The sequence below is a fragment of the Simochromis diagramma genome, unplaced genomic scaffold (genome assembly GCF_900408965.1).
Source record: "Simochromis diagramma unplaced genomic scaffold, fSimDia1.1 OVJJ01000284.1, whole genome shotgun sequence".
In the NCBI taxonomy this organism is placed as follows: Eukaryota; Metazoa; Chordata; class Actinopteri; order Cichliformes; family Cichlidae; genus Simochromis; species Simochromis diagramma.
Window position 1 is genome coordinate 119,797 of NW_024386871.1, and position 10,581 is coordinate 130,377.

A 10,581-nucleotide genomic window follows, 5' to 3' on the forward strand; every position below is an offset into this window, starting at 1 on the left:
AACAGACTCCATTACACACACACACAAACACAAAGAGGGACAGCAGAATGTAAATTAAACATCCAGCAGCTACAACAGAGGCATAGCTGTGTCACCTCTAATAAGGACCTGTTGACTCCATCCCTGAAATGTTGATTTGCAATAGCAACAATGGCATGAAACAGACAACAGCGCTGTGGTGAGATAACTTTCCATCCTTTAATTAGAGGTAGTGACAGTTTTGAATCGGGTTTTAAGCACCCTGAATAAACTAGCTTTGGACTTTTACACTGCTTTGCCATTCGGTAGTCCTTAAAGTTAAAGCTTCAGTCTTTAAAAATGTGAAGCAATTTTCACGTTACTATTTTTTTATTGCTATAAATGAAGCTTTTTTTTTTTTTTTTTTAAATTCTCCCTCATGAACACGTGCTCATGATTAGAAAGATACCAATGTCATGATAGCAGAAATTTGTAGTTGGCAACAATATCAGTAGAATTTTTTATTATCATGAATTTTTTTTTTTTTTTTATTTAAAATGATTGTGTATTTAAATTGTTAACATGATATTTTGTTGATAGGACACGAACTAAAATATGAAGGACAGTTGCCAAGTAACCTACAAGCTATAACCTTATTACAGTACATGCTAGCATAAGCATTTGTACAACTTTAGACAAACAAATAAATTAACCTATGGGACATAGCTGGTTTTGCAGTGGCAGTGCCAGCTGTCTCAAAAAACCTGCAACTTGCATTTCACGATAAAATAAGATACTTTAGATACATTTAATTGAAACTCATTCACCTTTAATTCTTTAAAACGATCTGGATGCCGGTCTCCCTAACCCTCGTCACAATCTTCCACATCTAATTTCTGTTGTGCCGAGTACAGCTCTTCCAGCGTATTACAAGCACCGGTTCTGTTGACTTCCCTACACATTACAAATGGACCAAGCAAGCAACTGCATTATTTCCAATGGACATCTATATCATGACTATTAATCCTGCAGATTATTTTAAAGAATGATACGAAGAACTGGCTTCATTGTTTAGAGTCAGATATGTCCTTTTTTTTTTTTACCCTGATGCCTATGGTTATTTCATAAAGTTGGGATAATAATGTGTTTGAAAGTAGCAACCATCTGGATTGGCCGTGCGAGTTGCAGTAAATTAACTGATATTACTGAATCATTAGGTATCTCCAGTACCAGGGTCAATATCGGTATGGCAGTGCACTCATGGAGGGACCTTTCTTTGGTTTTAGGGCTCAGCATCAGCCTAACATGGGTTTCTGCTGGCTTAGTTACACTTTTCCTTTCCTCCAAGGCTATTTGTGTGGAGTGCACAGTATTTCATCACACATTAAGCAGCTCATTCAGAGAACCGTCGTTGGGAAAATTTTCCATTACATAGAAAGAAGTTCCTGCAGGTAATCTCTTTTAATCTCTTTTTTATGCATAAAGTCACACAACACAGTCTTTGCCCTGTACCTTGTGCCTGAGCTTTCTCCAAATCCTGCTTTTATTTAGCCGGACCTGATATTTAAGCTAGTGCTTAATTATGTGAACAAATAAATAAATAAATTACGTTTGATGCTGAGACAAATTCGGTTTAAAATATCCCAGTAAGAATTTACCAAACCCACTCAGTCTGTTCTTCTAGCGAGGAAGGCCAGACTAAATACCAGGGTAACCATGTTGCATCATCAGTCATTCTATTACAGAGACTCAGCTCAAACTGTGTGCAGATAATTTGCATGTTACACAAAAGCTCATTTGAATAACTAAACCGACAAGAAATGTGTGACAGACGTAGACACAGAACTTCACCACTAAGTGTTTGAAGCAGCTTGTGCAGTCATCGCAGCAGTGTAAAAGATAAAAATCCTGGGAAACGCCGAACAAAGAACGGCTGTGTAAACTGATGATTAGCCTATGAAAATTAACTCGCTTCCCCCTCAACCTGTTAGTTGGAGTTAATTTCTTGCTCACTGTATTTACTTGCCACATTATTCATTTTCTTAACTTAAAATTCTACAATGGGAAAGTTTCTGCCCGCCCCCGTTTTTTTTCCTTTTCCTTTCTTCCTTTTTTTTTTTTCCATCCCTGGCTGTCCCAGAGATAATCTTAAAGCACAACCTAGTATGTACTACACAGTAGAGTACAAACCCTCTTGTAAAAGGACAGAAGGGAGGAAAAAAAAAAATTAGAGACAAAAGGAGCAAGAGGAGCGAGATGAAATGTGGGAGAAAGAGGAGAGGAAATGGATGATCCTCCACATTGTTGTGATCGGCTAAAGAGCTAAAGAACGGAGCATGTCAGGAGAGCGAGAGAGGCTGTAAATCAGTGAGCGGAGGTGAAAACCACAAACGTAAGGGAGCGCACATTACTCAAAGAAATCTATGTGAGTGTGTGAGCAAGAAACAAAGACGACAATGGAGTAAAGCAGAATAATGTTGGTCTTTTGAGGAGATTAAAGGCCTATCAAGCTTCCCTAAGCTGCAGACAGAGATGTAGCGGCGAAAATACCGGGATAAAATGGCAACCATTTTTAAATTATCCTACTTATTAAAAACTAAAAAGGAAACTCAACTGGAAGCAACACCTTTAGGTATAACTGCAAAATTCAAGTATTGAAAAAGTATATCAATGCTAAACCACATTAACTCTAGTTTCAAACAGCAGCCACAATTTGCAGCAATCATCACCGTTACCAAAAATGCTGCGAGTGTAACACTCTAAAGCCTAAAGGCAAGGCCAATAATCTAAGGAAGTGCGCTTGCATGTGTGCATGTGTGTGTGTGTACATGGCCATGAGACTGATGCACGCACTACAAAGGCCAGAGATGTGAAGAGAACTCATGGACAGGCAACTCAGACAGCTGGCCAGATCAAATACGCCATATATTATGCTCCTCTCACCACATCAAATACCACCTACCAGTTCAAAGAAGCTTGTTACAATTTTTATGATCTCCCTCTCTGGACACAGGAGAGTCGGGCCTATAGGGCAAGACGTTGGCTCTGGATTTATTTATTTTTTGGGGGGGGGGTACAAAAACAAGAGAATAAATAATGCAGAACACCAGAGGTGAGAAGAGTTGGGCAGGGTACCTGGGTGACACTTGCACTGTGTGGTATTAAGAAAGCCTCTGAAGTTGAGCGTGGTAAAGATGAAAGAGACCGCTGCAGCAGCGGACAGTTGGGGAGCATTTCCCAGTGACCTGAGGTGCATGCATGCGCCGTTATCTTCATCATATGCAACACCTAGCTGCTTCTCTGTAAAACAGGTTTATATATGTAGGTGAAAATATTTTAAAAATGAAATGAAAAAAAGAAAGAGGCACACCTAACTACCCAGACCTCTTATGAGATTTTAACAGATAGTTTCTATTTTACCCTGCACAACTTTTCTGATATTTACGGTAAGGTTATTTTAACCTGGGCTGCCTTTTCCTTTGTCTTTACGGTAGTCCAAGTATGTACACAGGACACACAGTTGTTTGCATTGTAACTTTACACGTCAAATGTAGCTGAGGAAAAACAAGAAGAGGAGAAACTCAAACTACACCATTTTCAAAAGCTCTATTTTTTATTTTACTTTTTAGATTTTATTATTTAAATGTATAATAAACATTGTTGAATTACTGCTGAATTGTACTTTCTTTGTTTTATTTGACAGCCAGCTGTTGGCTATATACAGACACTGATACAAATTCAAGACGTACTGCATATTGTGTGAGGTTTTTTTGTTTGTTTGTTTTTTTTAACTGGACATCATATTTTAGTTGAATACCTCTGCCGCTGCTTGTAATGTAGCCTAGAAATTACACTATAAATATATATTAGCGTCACAAGCATCATATAGGATATGTTCAAGGACCAATTCCAAAACAGGAAGCAATAATGTCAGGAAAGCTAAGGCGCATTATAGAAGAAACGCCAGTGCAGTTTCCCCTCATATTCAACTGCTTCCCGGAGGTTAATCTCTCATCGGTGTTTGTCTGCATGAGCGTGTGTGCCCATGAATCTGTTTATACCTCTGCTTAAGGCTGTACCTGTGTACTTATTTTAAGACAAAAGCTTGGACCGCATTCTCTCTGTTCAAAGCTTCCAGAGAAATATGAAGAGTCTTTTATGAGAATCATTTTGCTGTGACGGGGATTAGCTTTAAGAGGAGCTCATGAAGAGAGGCTGTGGTGCGGAATAATGACGCAACTTTTACTATTTAGTTTTAAGGCAGTGTGAAAGCAGCATTACCTTAGTGTGAACAAATGCACAAAGCATCGCCACAGGAAACACACTCTCACACACGCACACACTTCAAGGATACATTGACAAGCACAATTAAAGTTGCGTTTTTGGCATCGAGCAGGTTTGCCTAACATCTTCAGCAAATATTAATGCTATCAAATTACTACTAAAGTCCAGTTTCTGTTTTTCCACCCGTTTGACATTGAGTGAAAATGTTGCATATAAACAGGTCTTTAAACTCAAGAAACCAATTATAAGAATTCTCTTACTGACTGGTTTTATGCGTCCACTTTATTTGATCTAACAGAGTAATCCTTCCTCTTTGTATGCACAACACAAGCCTGTGTCTCCCATCTAGAAAAAAAGCAGCAACTTTATCACGTTTTCTCCCGTCTCCCTGCTACTTGACCTTGGCTAACGCTAATGTGTGCCTGAGCCAATAAGTGTGTTAATATGCATACAGGTGTGTGGTCCACTTTAGTCTTAAATCATGCTAAAATGATGCTAGTGGCCACTCCAGCCCCAAGATGTCTAGCTCAACTTTTACTCTCCCCCAAATAGAGGGACTATGTAATCAGTTCCTTTGTTTGTTAGCAGTGTACTGTCCATAGTTTTCAACATATCACTTTTTAAATTTTGTGTGATTGTAGACACCGTTAACCACAAAACTGTACAACAAATGTTTAAATTTTTTCCAATACAATGCACTACAGCAGCACAACGATGCCTTAAAGTTTGGCAAAAATCACACACTACAGGACACACTATGGCTTATAAAAGCCAAAGATTTCAGCCCATTCTGCTCCAATCATATGGGTAAAGATAATAAAATACATCATTTTAATATGGAAGGCTTCAAGGTCATATGTCAAAGGTCAGGGTCACTTGAATTAGGAAAAAGCTTTACTTTCCATTGGATCATCTCCAAACTTTAAAGCAATATATTAGTCACTGGGGCAACATAACATTGAGCTCTTTGTAACATTTTTTGTTTCGATAAAAATTTGAGGACACAAAAAGAATACACTACACTCGATCTGAAACTGAGGGTCCTTTACTCTGATATTATCCAGTATTGTGTGCCTACAATGGTAGACGTCAGACATACTTTTACAGCATTACAGCTTTAATGCCCCAGCTTTGACAATTACCAATCATCTGGTCTGTATTTTCTCCATCTGGCTAAAGAGAAGGAAAAAAAAAATCTGTGTTTTATGTTGGTTTTGTCATTGTGGCTCTGTGTTGTTCCCAGATTCTGGGATTTAACTCCCAGAACACCAGCGTTTGCATCAGCCTTATGCCAAAGCCTGAGACCTCCCAAATTCTGTCACACCCCCCCTTTCCCTTACATAAGTGGGGCATTACAGCTCTGCAAAGCAGCTTAGAAGTGAAGGGCATGAAGCAAGACAACAAAAAGAAAATGGGAAAAAAAAAGAAAAAAAAAGAATTAAAGACGCAAGATCTGATGGGATGACATTACAGGAAAAGTATCGGCCTGCTTTATGCTGTGCTTCTCTACGCACATACTGTCGTGTTTTTCTAACCTTTCCCCCTCCTCTCCAAACCTCATCCTTTTTTTTTCTTTTTTTTTTTTTTTGGGGGGGGGGGGGGGGGGGGGGGTCATATGTCCAAAAGACTTTTTTGCTTCCTCTTTGAGACGAACAAATCCAAGTGTTTTTGTCGTTGTGCCGGTGAGTGGAGCATCTTGTATGAGCGACCTGAGAGCGGTGGCTTTGTGCGCCGCGCTGTTTTATGTTCAGAGACTGCTAATTAAGTAGGCTCACAAAAGGGGCCACTGTGGGAGCGCACGGTGAGAAACAAACCAGGCCGCGCTTGTTTTTGTTTTGTTTACGCCACGATGCCCCGCTAGTCCTTCAAACCATTATGCGGGATGAGAGGCGTGAGCAGCGCATCATACCAGATCTGTCGAGCACGAAGAAGCAGAAGAGGTCGTGAAAAGTGTGTGTGAGCAGAGGCCTTTAACAGGTGTGAGTAAACATTGTGTGTGTGTGTGTGTGTGTGTGTGTGTGTGTGTGTGTGTGTGTGTGTGTGTGTGTGTGTGTGGGCAGAGAGACTGTACTCTTTTCCAAGAAGTCAGGAGACTATGAGGTCATATCTTTCTGCTCTAGTACCGCTCATTAGAAATGACATATGCTTAGAGCAACCTCGCTGCTCCTGTATTCTCAACTACCTCTATATCGGTGACATCGAGCTCTCAGACTTGACCTGCATTGATTTATTAAACACAGGCACTGATACCGACCCCGTTACTCGCATACATACTAGCATTCATGCACACGCACAGACACACATGCTTGCACACACTTCCTCCCCTCTACCTCCACACGCCAATCTCATCAGAATATCAGGCGCTCAATTGTTGAGACAGTGCCATCGAGTCAATATAAAACCCCATAAGGCTTTGCATTCATGAAGGATCCATATTCAACACACTGTATCATAATGTGAAACTATGAAGATGCCATTGCAAATACAACTTGTTATTTTTTCCCCCCTCAAAAACTCAAATATTGTATTTTCAAAGGGAAGATCTGTCCTGCTGTGTTAGTCAAGAAACAGTTTCAATCACGCCAGCTTCCAGCCGGACTCCAGAGGTCAGAACACATGCGCACATACACGCAAACACACACACACGCAACACACACACACACACACACACACACACACACACACACACACACACACACAAGCCTACTCACTTGTTCACTCAGACGTATAGTGTAAATCCCCCACTGGGGCCATAAAATTGTTGTGATGCATGGGGGGAGGGTGGGATGTACAGTGCTATATGAAACCCTAGTTTGTCAAGCAAACACACACATAGTCACACACAATACACAATAGTGTTTGCTCTTTATGCGCACTCCTATACTGCTTATATTTGCACAACCCAACAGGAAGAGCAGTAAACTCCGACCTCTGCGTTTTAAGCCTATAGCTGCCCGCTGACGTGCTGAATAGTCAAATATTCATCAGCTCTCTTTATCGATGCATAATTGCTAAATAATGAATAACCTTGATGACTTATAGCAATTAAATTTTCAATTGCAAAATAGTGGAAACCCCAAATTTAAAAGCCAAACTGCCACGTGTGTGACAGCCACAGTCGAGTGGCAAAATAAAAATTGATAAAAGCTCTCCTGTAATTACTCTTCGAGCGAGCGACTGACTGACAAGCAGGAACGGGTGAGGTTTCAGCAGCCCGATCCCCAAAAACAAAAAAGAAAAGCCTTGTACCAGCAAACAATGTCCCCTGCTGGCTCTATGAATCGACGCTCGCTGTGAGCCTCGTAATTTCCCTCTGCACTTCCAACCATTGCCATTCAAGTCCCAAACCGCTCACATGCCGCGCGCTGCTGGTCGGGCCACATGACAAATTACTGCTGGGCTTATTATCAAAAATCAGCACTCGCCAGAGGGAGTGGCCGGGGAGGAGGAGGGTTACGACGGAGGGGGGATTCCAATAAAGCCTACTGAGCGTCCACAGACAAAGGAGAGGGACGAATTCCTCCTCCTGCTGCTGCTGCTGCTGACGACAAGCAAGAAGAATTCATTTCAATTACAAATGGTCGCTTTTTGGAGGGGAAAAAAACTCAGAAAAAGGTCAACAGGAATTGCAGCATGTGTGCATCTGTTTGTACAGCACCATACATTATCTGCATTCCTATCTATTTATGGTTCAAAAAAGAAGCTGGAAGAGCAGAGCGTCAACCTGCAGTGCGATGGAGGACGGCGATTGTTTTGTTGTCGTGTGCGTCTGTGACACGCTGACCCGCCTCCATGTTGTGCTGCGCTCTCAGCAAAACAAAACCACTGTACACAGCCTCCTATCCTTTGTCTTTCTCGCCACACTTATTCGTTCTGCATTACTTATGCCCTTCTTCTCCACCCTTCCCCTCCTTCCTCCGCCCCCACCCCCTACATTTTTTTTTTTTCCCCCCCCTTTGGCAAACAGCCAGTTGTCTTTTCTCCTTTGTCTGCTCTGTTTGCGATCGCTGATTAGAAAAATAAATGATTTTGTAAAATGCAGATCAGCTGCAGGGATCTCCTGCGAGATGCGACGAAACACCTGCATGTGAAATATTTCACAATGAACGACGTCTGTGTGTCTATAACTGTATGTCCACCCGCCTTAATTACTCTCATTAAACTGAAGGAACCCAGAATCGCCACTATAGCTGAGCACAGTTAGCACATTTAAAATGGTCCCGGGTAAGAACCCTCTGCTTACCCTCCCAGGACCTGGCATCCACATGTGTGGACATCACATTTTGGCTTGTCTAGAACACAATACTAAATTTTGCTCTACAAGGGCCTGATATCCACTTATTATATTATACTGCCACTGTTCTATCGAAATTTAAAACGAATGTCCTCATATGTGGATATCAGGCCCTTGTAGAGCAAAATCAGATAAAAAGATAATTCTTTGTTTTACATTCATCAGGTCACAATCAGCCCAAATAGCAAAGAGAAATTAAAAATGCATACCATGAAAGAGTTTGGGTCTTAGGAGGTTAAACTACACCATCACCACCCACCCTACCTGCCGCTGCTGTGGGGGCTGATCTAAACTGCACAAAGTTTGTTGCCTACCAGTTTTAAGGGTCAGTTTATAGCCATCATTGCAGTTTGTTCAACACCCCACGAGCGTCACATCCATCTCTATTTCCTGTCATAGCTACTGCCATTTTAATTTTAAAATTCACTTTTAGGTTTGTTTTTCCTCCTTTAACACACATACCTACAACTTGCTTATAGTAAGGAATTTCAAGCTAATCAGGAGACTTGCCCACACAGCGGCCAAAGGAAGCTCGGTCAGTGCCATGACTCGCTAACTTCCTCTTTAGAGCGCCGAGACTGTCTCGAGCAAGTTAAAAAACTTAAAGTAAGCATGTATTCTACGCTAATCCCTTTAAGGCCTACATGTCCCATCATCATCAGCTGCATGAATGAAACTGCACAATGACTAAGCTCTTTTTGTTGGCCCCCTCAAAGCTTCTTGATTTGGGAACATTAGGAGGGGAAGAAAAGAAAAGCATGCGGTGGGAACCATTTGACACAGCCTTTGTTGCAGCTTATGAATCATCCCGCTCCGTAAGCCGACCAAATGAGCTCGTCTGTCTGGTGTAATCTCGTGACATCTCAACTTTAAATGGAGGAGCTGCCGGGAGCCGTGTTGACATTTCGTAATGACGACAACTGATCACTGTGACTAAATTTTCATTTAAGTCGGTTAAGAGGTGACCTCATCCGAGTTCGCTTTTAAAGCTGGGAACACACTAAGACACTGGGATTTTTTGATAATCTTAAACAACATGGGACGTGTTTTAATTGGCCAGAAAACCCTCCCTCAGCTACTCTGCTGACAAAGTACTGCTTAACTGGCCCACAATCAGATGAGGCTTACACTGAACTTAAGCCCAAATCCCCCAGTCTATGTAGCCCACTGACATATCTATTAAAGTTTGTTTCAACTGCAGAGCAGCATTACTGTTACAATTATGTTAAATGATTTTACATAATATATTCATTCAAGTTTTATTTCAGTTATCTTATACAGTCTTCTTGTTTTCTGCTATTCAACGGTTGTTTTTTGGCTTGTTTATTGTTACACTGACTTGCAAGTGCTTTGCAACTGCTGTGAATTGCAGCCAGTGAATTACAATCAACTGCTTAAATTTCCCAAAATGGCAAAAACTGACGTCTCTTTTTACATACATCTACTATACAGGCAAAAGTATTGAGGACACACCTTTTAATCTTTGACTTTGTGCTGTTTCAGTCCCACAGCCACAGGTGTATGAAGTCAACCACCTTTACAAATGCTTACAGTGTGAAAGAATGGGCGGTCCTAAAGAGCTCACTGATTCACAGCGTGGTGTTGTATTTGGTGCCACCATTGCAACAAAACAGTTTTCAAGAGTTCTTCCTTTCTAGATATTCCACAATCAACTGTAAGTGTTATTACTGTGTTATTACAACTCAGACCACACAAAGTTACAGAGGGAGGTTTAGAGACACCAACGCTCCGCTGATTCAATAAGTTCAAAACGTCTTCTGGCATTAATATCAGCTCAAAAACTGTTCTGGGAGCTTCGTCACTGCATGGGTTTCTATGGCTGAGCAGCTCCAGTAATTTTGCTGTAATTTTGAGTTTAATACAAGGCAACCAGACAAATTCCTCAAACCTTGGTTCCACACTTCTTCTTTAATGAGTATCACGTTCAGTATTTCATATACTGCATGTATTCAATCACTGCATGAAAAAGGTGTCAAACAAAAGTTCTTTCAAATCATTTTGCAATGGGTAACGTTTTTTTTTTC

At 41.0% G+C, this 10,581-nt stretch overlaps 1 protein-coding gene across 7 annotated transcripts in view; it reads right to left on the reverse strand.

The window, feature by feature from the left end:
- Positions 1-10,581, reverse strand: part of lrp8 (low density lipoprotein receptor-related protein 8, apolipoprotein e receptor) — a 167,927-nt gene that overhangs the window by 93,733 nt on the left and 63,613 nt on the right. The window lies entirely within an intron of this gene.